Here is a 14,245-nt window from a genome sequence, read left to right on the forward strand (position 1 = left end):
TTTTTCGAACTATTTATAGAAAATAAAAACCTAATTAAACAAGGACTCTATTTGCTGGAAATCTGTCAAAACGCGGCTGGGTCGACGGACCTCGCGACGGATCGTCGTAGTCACGACGGACCGTCATGGACTCCGTCGTCCCATACTTGTGCAATTTCTTCTGCTGCTCTCTTCATTACCCTCGACGGAAAGTACGACGGATCGTCACAGACACGACGGTCTGTCGAGGGTCTTCGTTCCAAAATACTTAAACTCTTGGAATATGGGTACTGGGATTACTTCTCTGAACTTCATGACGAACCTGTAGGACGGACCGTCATAGACACGACGGACCGTCATGGACTCCGTAACCCCATACTTGGTCAGACTTCCCCATCTTCCTTCAGCAGCTGCACTACGCTGCCACCTACGGACCGTCACAATCATGACGGACCGTCAGAAGCTCCGTAGGTGGTCTCTTCTGCATTTCTTCGCTCAAAAACCTCCGCATACATCTTTGAACAGATTTCCTGCAAATAATGAGAAACTTATATAAAAATTAGCACAAAAAGGCTTTTGGACACACTAAACTTAAGGAAAAAGTATTAATAATACCGTGAAACCACGGTATATCAATATGTGGCAACATTATATTATACATATATATAACATATGTCCCCCAACAGAAAGTATATATGTGGCAACATATGTCATAGTTTGAATTGTCATAATTCAAAAAAAAAATTAAAACGACTTTAATTTCCATTTTCATTTTCCCTCCTCCATCTTTCTCTCCTCTCTCCTCTCTCCTCTCTTCTATAAAAGTCATTTCATATTCTAAATTTTATTTATTTTTACTAATTTTAGTTTTCTTTTCTACTGTTTCTCTTCCATTATTCCTTCCTTCACAAATCATTGTTCTTGCGATATTTTTTAAAACATTAGTGATAATCTATTGTGATCCTCTTTTACAACAAGGCGTTGTTGTCCTCATCATTTCTAATTTATCGTTGATATATCTTCTCAGGTAATATTTAAATAGGGTTTGAAATGCATGTGCTTATCTGCTTACTTGTTTGCCCTGTGTTGAGTGGTTTTATCACTTTTTTGGTTGGTTCTATAGTTGTTATTTTTTGAAATATTTTTTTATTTAAAAAAACTTCATTGTAGTACGTTATATTGTTTAGGGAGGATTTTGTGATTTGTTTGTTTGTTTGTAGCTCATGTGTGACATTCAAATATTTTGTTTTTGTGGTTGCAGATACAAATATAATGGCTCCTGTCAAAAGAAAACTTGTACATCTGACACAACAAAGATTCATAAGAAGGCTAGGTCTAAAATTGATAGGAAGAGGAATGAAAATACCATTCTTTTAGAAGACCTTGCATCTGAAGCAGTTTGTTCTTCTCAAGTAGAACTAGAATTTTGTCAAAAAGAATATGAAGAAAGAGAAGTAGTGGAGGAAGAAGAGGAAAAACTAAGAGAGGTTGAGGAAGAACAAGGGAAAGCTATAGAAGTAGTTAATAGAGAAGTAGTTGAGTCACAAGAAGAAAAAATAAATGAAGTTGAGGAAGAACAAGGGGAAAATATAGAAGTATTTAATAGAGAAGTAGTTGAGGCACAAGAAGAAAAAATAAATGAAGTTGAAGAAGAACAAGAACTTCATGAAGTTTTCAAAGCTACTGGTGATGATGGGATTAAAATCATCAATGTAGACACTTTTCTTGTGCATCTGCAGCCTAATGCTAATGGTGATATCATTATTAGGTCAATCCTGAGAAAACCTTTCATCAAATTCAGGGATATCCTCAATAAAAATAATTTGGAAGATTTTTTCAGACATAGTTGTTTCGATCATTTTCTTGATTTACCCATCGATACAACTCCACGTTTTCAAATGATCATTGTGTATGAACTTCTGAAAAGAAGGTTCATTTTTGAAAATCCAAAAAAAAAGAATAAGATTGTAATTAATTATTGTGACATGCCAGTTTTCTTTGTGAAAAGAGAGTTTGTCATAGTTACAGGGTTAAAATGTCATCCTCCTCTTGAGCCCGTCCTTGAATACATTGTCAAAAAGAAATCACGAAGAAGAAAGAAAGGAGTAACAAAAGTAGCAAAAGCTAAACAACAATCACTGCCAACTGAGGAGCGGGACTTGATGTCCCTTATTGGCAAAAGATTCAAAAATTCTAACTTAGTAAATTTGTTGGAACACGAGGATACACTAAGGAAACACAAGGAGTCATTGTGCTTAGTTTGGTTTACACATAATATACTTTTGCGAGGGATGTCAATAACAACATACTGTTTAAATGATTGAATTTCTGTCAGGATATTGAGGCTTTCAACAACTACCCTTGGGGTCATGAGAGCTTTGAATTAACTCTCAAATATTTGTTGGAACCTTTAGGATAAAAGACCAGTAACTTGTTTGGATTTCCATGGGCTTTCATGTTAAACCTAAATGTTCTTAATATTTTTATATTATATTAAGTAATTCAACATTTGATTAGCGACATGTTTTCCTTTTTTACAGGTTTGGGCATTTGAAGTCATTCCTTATTTGACCCATCAAGTAATTTCAGAAGAACATAGATCATCTCCAAGGATATTGAGATGGTTGAGATCAAGAACAAAAACTACCAAAGATAGGCATATTCCAGATCTTTTTAAACCTCCTCTTGATGCAATAAGTTATTATTAGTATATTACACTCTTATGTTGCCACAAATTATTTATCTGTTGGGATATGTGACATAAATATTGCTACAGATAATTCGTTTGTTGCAACATGTGACACAAATATTGCTACAGATGATTCATTTGTGGCAACATGTGACACAAATATTGCTACAGATGATTCATCTGTGGCTACATGTGATACATATATAGCAACATATCACCCATCTATAGCAACAAATGACATTTCTGTGAAAACTTATGACCCAAATATTCTTACTGACTCATTTTTATAATTTTAGGTTATGCATCCATGGATTACCCCAACAAAAGAGGAACTGCAAAAGCCATATTTAATTACTCTAGGGTTGGTTGAAACCATTTTTTATCATGTTGTGGATAGAGTTAAAATGGAGTTGGCTGGAGCAACAACCATCAAAAGAGACAGAGTTGTTAATGAAGTTGTTAATGAATTAGTTTTTTTATGGTGTTGATGGTGTTGGTGCTGATGTTGGTGTTGGTGTTGGTTTTGGTGCTGGTGTTGGTGTTGGTGCTGGACAAGACCAGGGGGCTACCTCTTGTAGAAAATGTTGTGGCTTTCTCTTTAAGAAGTGCAAGAAACATGATGAATATTTTATCATGTATCTTCAAACATTGAGTCAAGTTGTCAATGAATTTAAAAACAAGAGGGGGGGGGGGGTCAAGGGCATTCTATCAAAGAATGTTCGGCATCCATATACTCCACAGGCCAAGAGGAGGAAAGAATAATTTTCCAAGGCAATACAAAATTTGAAGAAGAAGATGTTTGGAGAATTGCCATGGGCAGTAATAGAGGAAGTGAAGGAGTACAAAAAGTTGAATATTTATAAGCGTGCGACTGTAGCGGAAAGAACCAAACTGTTGAGTCTCATGAGTGAAAAAGATATTGGAATAGAATACGACATGCATGTTTTTACAGGACAAGATTTCAGAAACATGACAAACATAAAAGTTTGGTGGGAATACTGGTAATCCTTCAATTTATAATGCGCGTTTCTTTTATCTTTTCAATGACTACTCTTTTTTACTCTTTAATATTATTTTTTATTTCAGTATATTGACGAAATCCTTAACCTCATGCGTCAGAGGCATGAGACATACTCGGATTACTATAATTCGAGAGATTGAATTCTGGATCTCAACTTCTATACCAACTTCCAAAAAAGATATAATGAACTGAGCGATGAGACAACAACTATTGGTGGCAGAAGCATTAAACAGTTAGTAGATGAGTTTGTATGGGATGAAGATATGATTGACTATTTCAGGGGCATTAGGCCATATCCTGGAGGCATGGATTGGATTGATGCAAAAAGAATTTTGACAGTCATGAACATGGACAGGACCCATTTTGTGAATCTCGAGATTCTCTTGCACGAGGGTCGCATGAATGTTTATGACTGCCAGTTGATGCTTATGAAATATCCAAAGTTTTGACATATATACAACCTGTCTTCGAGTTGCTGCCTAAATTGTTGAAGCAGAATGAAATAATGGAACATTTGCCAGAAAAGTTTCTCAATGAACCATGGGAATTTACAGGTTGAATGGATCCCATGGTAAAAAATGAATCTGGAGCGACGTGCGGGTCATATTCCCTTGCATTCATTGAGCATTTGGTTAGCCGAACAGATATTCAACCTCTCAAAACCCTGTTGTGTGACAATTTAGTTCAACGAATACAATATATTTGGGCTTATGGGATAATATCTCGGAGCTTAAAGCCTTAAAGTCAATGTGTTTGTAAATAAAGACAATGTTTTATTTTATCAATTATGTTGTTTTATTTTATCTTATATTTAGAGCAAATACATACATAGTATGTGATGTGGATGGCTCATATGTAGCAACATTGGAGGCCTCTATAGCAACATTTGAGGCATCTGTAGCAACATATGTCTTATATGTAGCAACATACGCTTCAAATGTAGCAACATTGCTACATAATGGTCATCTATAGCAACAATTGAGGCATCTGTAGCAACATATCACTTAAATATGTAGCAACATATCCCTCAAATGGTCAAATATTCGCCTCAAATGGTCATCTGTAGCAACGTTTGAGGCATCTATAGCAACATTTGACCCATCTGCAGCAACATATCCCTCAAATGTTCAAATATTCGCCTCAAATGGTCATCTGTAGTAACATTTTATGGTCATTTGTAGCAATATTTGAGGTATCTGTTGCTACATATCCCTCAAATGGTCAAACATTCGCCTCAAATGGTCATCTGTAGCAACATTTTATGGTAATCTATAGCAATATTTGAGGCATCTGTTGCTACATAGTCATCTGTAGCAACATTTAATGGTTATTTATAACAACATTTGAGGCATCTGTTGCTACATATCCCTCAAATGGTCAAGCATTTGCCTCAAATGGTCATTTGTAGCAACATTTTATGGTCATCTGTAGCAACATTTGAGGCATATGTTGCTACATATCTCTCAAATGGTCAAACATTCGCCTTAAATGGTCATTTGTAGCAACATTTTATGGTCATCTGTAGCAACAATTGAGGCATCTGTTGCTACAGATGATTCGTCTATGGAGACATGTGACATAAATTTTGCTACAGATGCCCATATGTGTCAACCTATCACACATCTATAGCAACATATGACACATATGTGGCAACATATCACCCATCTTTAGCAACAAATGACATATCTGTGGTGAATTGCTATTTTATAGGACCCATATGTAGCAACATTTGAGGCATCTATAGAAACATTTGAGGCATATGTAGCAACATATGCCTCAAATGGTCAAACATTGGCCTCAAAGTGTCAAACAAACATACATTTGATCAGGAGTGCAAAACTACGTTTATTTATTTCCACAACTATGATAATTTTAATGGTTGTACACAAGTACATAAGAATTTTCTATCCTCTACAATATTCTTCTTGGTAATGCTTAATAAGACAACACCAACATTAGCTTCCACATGCTACACCATTTGGTCTTCTTCTTCTCCTTCATCATCCCTTAATATGACTTTCATCAACAGTTTCCAGCTCCTTAATTTTGTTCCCAATATGAGAATAACGAACTTGGATCGTATATCAACATCTTCACGATCCCTCCATCTAAAGAAGTTGCATGCATTCTCTTGAAGTACACCACAAATAAAGAAATTTAAATTTAAAAAAAATAAAGAGATATGAGATCTGAAGTCTCCAAGACTGTAGAAATGAACATACACGATAGTGTAGACAAGACCAAAATCTTCGACCTGGATTGTCCTTTGACCATGAAGTTTGCTTTGAAAGTAAGTCTCCATGTTTGCAATAGATTTTCACACCCAACATGGTATCATTTTCATCATTAAAAATTAAAAATTCGATTTAGTATTGCATTTGACATCATATCAAAAGTAATAAAACAAACAAACTCATTCATTAGATCTATATTTCAAAGAACACATTCTTCCCGAGACCCAAAGGCCAAATCAAATTAGTTGCGTGTTAAAAAGAATAAAAAAGACTGATGAAAATGAAAAAATATCATTACATTGGAGATCTATGCGAAGCGAGAGGACATATCGGAGAGAGAGGGAGAGAGAAAAAAAGCGCCAAAACTGAAGCGGCAAGGATGAAAAAATTGATATATATATATATATATATATATATCTTTCTAGAAATGAAATAATTGGTCGATTGGGCCAATTTTAGTTTTAGTTTAATAGAATGGGTTTTCCTATCATTGGGCCAGTTTTAAAAAGTACTTACACGTTTATAGTTATATGTTGTCACAGATGCAGTATCTGTTGCAATTTCGCCAACAGAATATGCATATCTTGTCACAGATGAAACATCTAGGAGGGACTGATCGACAAATTAATGGATTTAGGAATGGAAAAATAAAAACTTGGACCGAATTTAGTGATTTATACCATAACTAAGCAATAAAAATAAGGTATAACATTTGGAACAACGATTTACTAGGGTGTTATATAACTATCATATGGATTTACTTGGTCATTGTATGACGAACTAGTGGAATGATAGTCTTTCTAAATATAATTGATAGAATCGAATGAAGGTTGTTGCATTGGACCATAAATTGATACTTAGGCATGTTGTAGGACTATATGATAGTGTTACATATTGAATTGGGTTACCATTTAATTGAATTAACCCCCAAAAGACACATTTTATGATATAAGATGTTGCCACAGATGAAGTATTTGTTGTAATTTCGCCAACAGAATATGCATATTTTGTCACAGATGAAACATCTAGGAGGGACTAATCGGCGAATTGATCGATTTAGGAATGGAAAAATGAAAACTTGGACCAAATTTTAGTGATTTATACAATAACTACGCAATAAAAATAAGGTATAACATTTGGAACAACGATTTACTAGGGTGTTATATAACTAATCAACAAAACATCAAGTTAGTCCAAATTATATTAATTTAGGAAGTATCCCATAAAACTAACTACTTCACCTAATTCATAATCACAACGACATAAGTCACAACGATATCGGCCGTAAGAGAATCGATGAGTAGTGCAACAAATTGATCTTTCTCCAATCTTTTGAGGTTCCGGTGGGAACATTCCATGTAAACTATGTCAGAAATAGTCTCGACATCTTCTGAGCGATGGTATACTCATGTCGCCAATGAAACTTGTGCCTTCTCTCATTGATTCACAGCCTTTGAAGATTAAAATTATGGCATGCACATATCCTGCACAAAGGTGGCCACCGTCCACCGCTCGCTTAAGCATTCTCAATCCATTTGAATCGCTACGCTTGAAAAAATCATACTGAAGAAGAAATAACACATTTAAAATGCAACATACCTTGATAAAAACGTGAATACATACGAAAAACATTAAAATTACTAGGCCTTTTCTGTATAAGGCTTCTAAATTCCCCGATTCGCTACACTTTTTCATGAAAGAAGTGCATCTCCAATAAAATAAATACGGTCATATAAACACTGGAATACTGTGCAAATTTACCTTTCGATATACAGAAGGTTCATTAGCGACTTCATTTAGGAGTCTGGAACTGAAAAAATCAAATCGATTGGTCAGGAAATCGAATTAAAGAACGAAATTCTTCAATACATACATACCTTAATTGAACCCTGAGTAAATCTTTGAGGGAGTAGAAAGCAACCCTTTCAACGATAATAGTTTCTAGTTCCCTCGAAAGGGATTCAATGTAGTTTTTTTTCCTCAATGTCATTTTTGAAGATTTCATATTCTTCCTTCCCATCTTGGAGATAAATTATATGAAAATACCTAAGTTGTGTTTTTCTTATATATATAATATATAATTCTAATGTAATGAATATGAAGAGTCACTTCTGAAGACGAAGAGGCACTTCTGAAGAATGTAATGTTGCCACAGATATAAGTACATATGTTGCCACATAATTCAAAAATAAGTACAAAAGACAAAAAGACAATATTTTCATCATATGTCATATGTTGCCACATATTTAATTCAAAAATAAGTACAAAAGACAAAAAGGCAACATTTCCACCATCTGGCATATGTTGCCACAGATTAAATTAATCCCACACAATCGTATGAGGAAGAAATTTAACTAGATAATCTAGTTCTAAATCACAACTACACAATTCACAACGAATAACGTCTTCTTCGTCGCTTCCCCTGGGCCAACCATTCCTGCAGGCGATAGTTGACACCCAATTTTGGCCTAACATTTTTAAAAAAAATCGTAATTTTTAAGTTTATTTATTTAATAGTTCAAAAGATATTCTTATAATTTTTTGAATAAGTTTATCGATAACTATCTTTATTTATTAGAATTTAGAATTTCTTATTAGATAATTTTAAAATTGTATCTTTACATGTCATTAGTTACGTTCATTATATTTTTTTAAAAATTCAATTTTTATTTGTTACATTTGTTAATATTTATGTTGAATTTAGCACAGTCTAAAATTTATTCAAATATGAAAAAGAATTTAGAAATTCTATTCAGATAATTTTGGGCCACAATGCTAAACCCATCATTTGAGCTCATTTTGTGTTTTCTTATTTAAGCTATTAACTAGGTCAAAATATGGAGGAGAATTAATTTTTTAGAAAGAGAAATAAAAACATTTCAAAATAGAAAAAAAAAAGTTTCTCCTCCTATATTCTATCACTAAAGCAGCCGCCACCCAACCCTCATTTTCCAATCTTCTCCAATCAATCATTGCCTAAACTGAAAGCCACCAAAAGCCACCACTATTCTCCCGCAAAACCAAACCCACATAAGCCAGACATCGCCAGAAAACAAAGAAGAAAAAAACCTCCAGCTTCTTCCTCGTCTTCTCTAGTGAAAATAGCAGCAAACGACTCCATTTTTCCGGTCAACTTCACAACAGACCCACCAAATCCCGACCAAAACCCAGCTCAAACATCCGCTCAAACAGAGTAACCACCGGCCAAATCTCACCATAAACCACTCCAAAAAACCCCTCCCCCTTTTCGCGTTCTTTCTTTTCAGTCAACAATCAGACAGCATTGTTCACTCTCCATTATTTCCGGCGAAACAACAACCATAAAATGCCATTTTCGTGGAGGAACTTCAAACTCCAATGAACCGAAGCAAAAAAATCGAACCCAACACTGCCCCTCTTTGCTTTTCACGATTATTCTTGCTTTTATTTTGTAGATTTTTTCGCGATATTCGGCGACATGGATCTCCACCATTCCAAGAATTACGGCAACTTCGCAGACCCAATAAACCCACGAGAGGCGGCCTTCACGATGCTTGTAACTCTATTTATGCCTATTTCATTTTATTTTTTTGGGTAATATTTTGTCTCTGTTTGTGAATGTTGAGTTGAATCTAATTATTTTGTTTATTTTATGGCCACTATTGGTCACTCTTTTTATTTGCAAATGTTGGTAAAGATGTAGGTTTAGCCCTTTGATTTTATTCTATTTTCAATTAATATTTATGAATGATATACTTTTTAAATGGTTGCTGCTTCCTTTGATGAATTTATTAAGTTTGTTAATTTATTTATTTCCCATAGTTCACATATGTACAGAAATCGTGTAGCTATGCTATCACTATCTAATTATTATTGATTTGTTAAAATATTGATTATTTGGTGGTTGTTATTTGCATTATTATTATTTGGATATGTTGTTAGAATTTGATGGTTGTATATTGCTTATTATATTGTCCTTTAGTTAGTTTGGTATAATACTGTGCTAGAAAAATATTCACGTGACCAATGAAAAAACTCTCGGTCGATTTTGGAGGCCTTTCCATTTTAAAAGACCGAATTTTAATTTAAGTTTATATATTTTAATTGTTGGAATTGGCCGATGAAGAAATTACCGTCGATTTCCAAGGCCTCCCATGTTAGTAAGACGGATTTTTGTTTTTAAATTATTATTTCATATATTCAATTTTTATTCATTTTTATTTATTACTAACACTTTTACTAAGTGTGTTTACAGGTACCCAAGACTTGTTTCATTGAAGTTATTCGAAAGGAGTTCGAATTATATTTTACAATTCATTATTTTGTATATATCGATGCTAGGCAAACCTTAGGCTGTTTCTCATGTTATTGTTTTATTTTATTATTATTGTTTATTGCATACTTATATTACTTGTATATTATTGTTATCTCCTCAATTTGAAAAAATGAACTCAGTCGGGAACCACAGTTGTGGATTTCGAAGGGTGCCTAACCCCTTCCCTTCGAAATAACTTGAACCCCTTACCTAGAATCAAATTGATTTCGTAGATTATCTTTTAAATTATTTATCAATTGGTTTCCTAGTTTTCCTAAAAATTAGGTGGCGACTCCCTTTAATCTCTTTAAACCCATTTTACTACTTTTAACCTTTTTTTAAAAAACCTTTTAAAATATTATTAACAGATTCTTGCTAAACCGGCTTCAAAACCTTTAATTTTCCGATTTCGGATAAAACAGCGATTTGATTGGGTTGATGCACAGTGCAATAAATGGTTCTTTCTCACAATATATTAAGTTCTGCCACCCACATTTGATTTAAAATATATCGCGAATGGTGTCGACATCTTCTCACTATTACTGGCATGTTTTTTTTTCATGTTGGAAATGCACATCAAGCCTTCTCTCATGGATTTACCACCTTCAAAGATTGAAATTACATCAAGCACATACTCTTCACCACGATGGCCACCTTCTGCTGCTTTTTTAACCATTCCCAATGCAGTTGGATCATTACGATTGAAAAAATTGAACTATAAAAGAAAAAACACATTAAAAATACAAAAACATGATGAAAATGTGAAAAAAAATGAAAAACATCAAAATTACTACGCCTTTTCTGTATAAGAATTCTATGTTCTCCGATGCTATGCAAATATTCATGAAAGAGATGGCTTGTTGATTCATCGTCCATCTAGGTTCAGGGAGAATGCTGACTAATGTTACCTTCTGATATATAGAACGTTCATAAGCGACTTCATTGAGGAACCTGGAACTTAATTTAACACTCATTAAATCTTGTAGGGATTAGGAAACAACCCTTTCAACGATGAGAATTACTAGTTCAATCGGGAGGGTTTCAATGAAGTTTTTCCTACTTAAACCATTTTTGAGATAACTTTTGACTTATCCCTCCCTTCTGTTGTGTTCTTATAAAATGCAAAGAAATTTGAAAAGTTGCAACGAAAGTTGAAAAGTTGCAAGATATGACTTTTCAACAAAGGGTAAAAATAGAAAGTTGTAATTATTAAACATGTCCCCTATTTTGAGATGACAGTATGACAGTAATTAGGACAGATCCGTAATCATTATTTAAAAGTATATTGGGACAGATTCTAATTAGTTTTTAAATGAGTAATTGACATATGTTGCCACATATGAAATATGTTGTAATGTCTAACACATAGTTGACATATGTTGACACAGATACGTTATGGTGTATTATCGATCACTTAATTGACATATATTGCAGCATATGCAATATTCTGTTGTAATATCCAACACACAATTGACATATACTGACACATATTTGTTCAAAATTAATTACAAAACAAAGAAGGACAAAAATTTTCACCATAAATTTTCAAGTTCGTTAATATGGCAATTTAATTAATCCCCTGTATGAGGCAGAAAATTAACTAGATAATCTAGTTCTATATCACACCTACATAAATCACAATGAACATCATCTTCGTTGTACTGTCTTGGGTATCGTCTCCTGCGACCGATTCGCTCATATTGATGAACAGTGCAACAAATGGGTCTTCCTCCCAACAAACGAGGTCCTGGCACATACATTCCACATAAAATATTTCGCAGATGATTTCAATATCTTTTCACTACATATGACTCATCTTTTTTCATGTTGGCAATGAACATTAAACCTTCACTCATTATTTCACCACCATTGAAGATTAAAATTATGGAAAGCACATATTCAGCTCCAGTGTGGCCACTGTCTGCTGCTTGAATAATCATTTCCAATGCAGTTGGATCGCAACGGTTGAATAAATCATACTATAGAACAAATAACACATTTAAAATGCAAAATTAAAAAAAAAGGTGAATACAGTCGAAAAATATTAAAAATTACCACGCCTTTTCTGTATAAGGCTTCTGAATTCCCTGATTCTCTGCACATTTCTAGGAAAGAAAGGGCTTGTTGAACAATCGACCATGTACGATAAGGAAACTCGACCAGTGTTACCTTTTTATATATCGAACGTTAATTAGCTACTTCATTGAGCAACCTGGAGCTGAGAAATGAAATAAAATAATTAGGAAATGAAGTTAAATAGCGAAAAATTGATTAATACATACATACCAAAATTTAACCCTCATTAAACTTTGTATTGAGTAGGAAGCAACCCTTTGAATGATATTAATTAGTACTTTCTTTGGAAGGGATTCAATGAAGTTTTTTTTAGTCCTAGTGATTTCTGAAGATTTCTTATTCATATTGAAAATTCAGTGATTTTTGAAAAGTTAGAAGAGAAGAGAAAGAGACAAGTAAAAGTTGAATTCAAATGCATATACTTTTTTATTTTGCAAATTTGATAAAAATTCAAGAGTCGTGTCATAAATTTTTTTTAAAAATTGAAGAGTCGCGTCATCATAGTTTTAATAACAGTAATGATATCATCACATTCACGAAAATATTTTTAAAAATATGTTGGTACATATTCGTTTTTTGTAGTACTTAACAAACATAAATGACATATGTTGGCACAGATGCAATTTTATGTTGTAAGATCTAACACATCAGTGGCATATGTTACCACACATGCAATATATTGACACATAATTGTCATGTGTTGCAACAGATGAAATATTTTGTTGTAAGTAGCAACACATAATTAAATAAATCATGCATTATATACAAATAACATCACATAAGTTGATTACAAATAAGATAAGAAGATAGGAATCATCCTCAAATAAGAAAGAACATTCATTAAAATTCAACAACATTTCTTATGGGGCATTTTGATTTGGGCAAGTTGTTTTTTTGTGGCCAAAGTCCCTACATACGGAACACTTATTTTTTCTTGTTGGAAATGATTCAACAACTCCACACCGTCTCTTATATCTCCTTCTTCCAGGTTTACTTGGATCAACATATGGAGGAGGTATTTCTCTCTGTATGATATCCAAAAAGAAAATTCAAGAATCTTCAGGTGGCATCGGTGAATTTCCTGATAATATGCCATTATGTATTTTTCACCAAATAATATGAAGTTAAGTACACGTAAATCTGATTTCCAAAATCGGCACCATGTTGGGATCGAAGTGCTGCCATGGTATGTGGACAAGGTAATTTGTCCAAGTCAAAAATTCTACAAGTAAAAGTTCTTCTTTGTAGATCCACAGTAGCAACATCTCCATGAACAGTGACACTGAACTTGTAGTTAGCAATTTGATGGCCAACAACTTGTTGCCCGCGTTGACAGACTATGATATGTATTTTTCAATTGAGGGAACAAATCGATTTGCATAGTGCACCAGTTTCATATGCCTCTGGCGAAATAACAATGCAAATTTCCCATTTATTTCATCAATTAGTGCGACAATGGGATATTCTCTTTCAACATCAAACATTGCATTCACCAACTCAGCGATGTTTGACGTTATAATGTTATATCTACACAACAAAAGATAAAAATCAAACAAAGCACATAAAGTAAAAATAAACTCAAATGATATGGTACCTATTTCCCGGGCAAAATTCCCTACTCCATGTGTGGAATCCAATACGTTCAAGAGCTTCAGCCGCCTTTGGTACCAAATCTCTTATTTGATTGAAATGGTCGTTGAACTCACATATATCGTATGCCTTTGCTACTTTATAAAAATGGACACTACCTTCAAATTGTGAAAGTTAGTTCGAATATTTTCCCCAACGTGTCTCATGCAACAACCATAATGAGATGCAGGGTAGATTCTCGTAACCATCTTTCGAATACATGAATGTCTATCAGAGATAATGCACAATTCATCAGTATCATCTACAAATATTCTCATATTTTGAAAAAAATATTCATATGAGGCATCTTATTTCTTGCACGA

Source organism: Solanum pennellii, chromosome 6 (genome assembly GCF_001406875.1).
Source record: "Solanum pennellii chromosome 6, SPENNV200".
NCBI lineage: Eukaryota > Viridiplantae > Streptophyta > Magnoliopsida > Solanales > Solanaceae > Solanum > Solanum pennellii.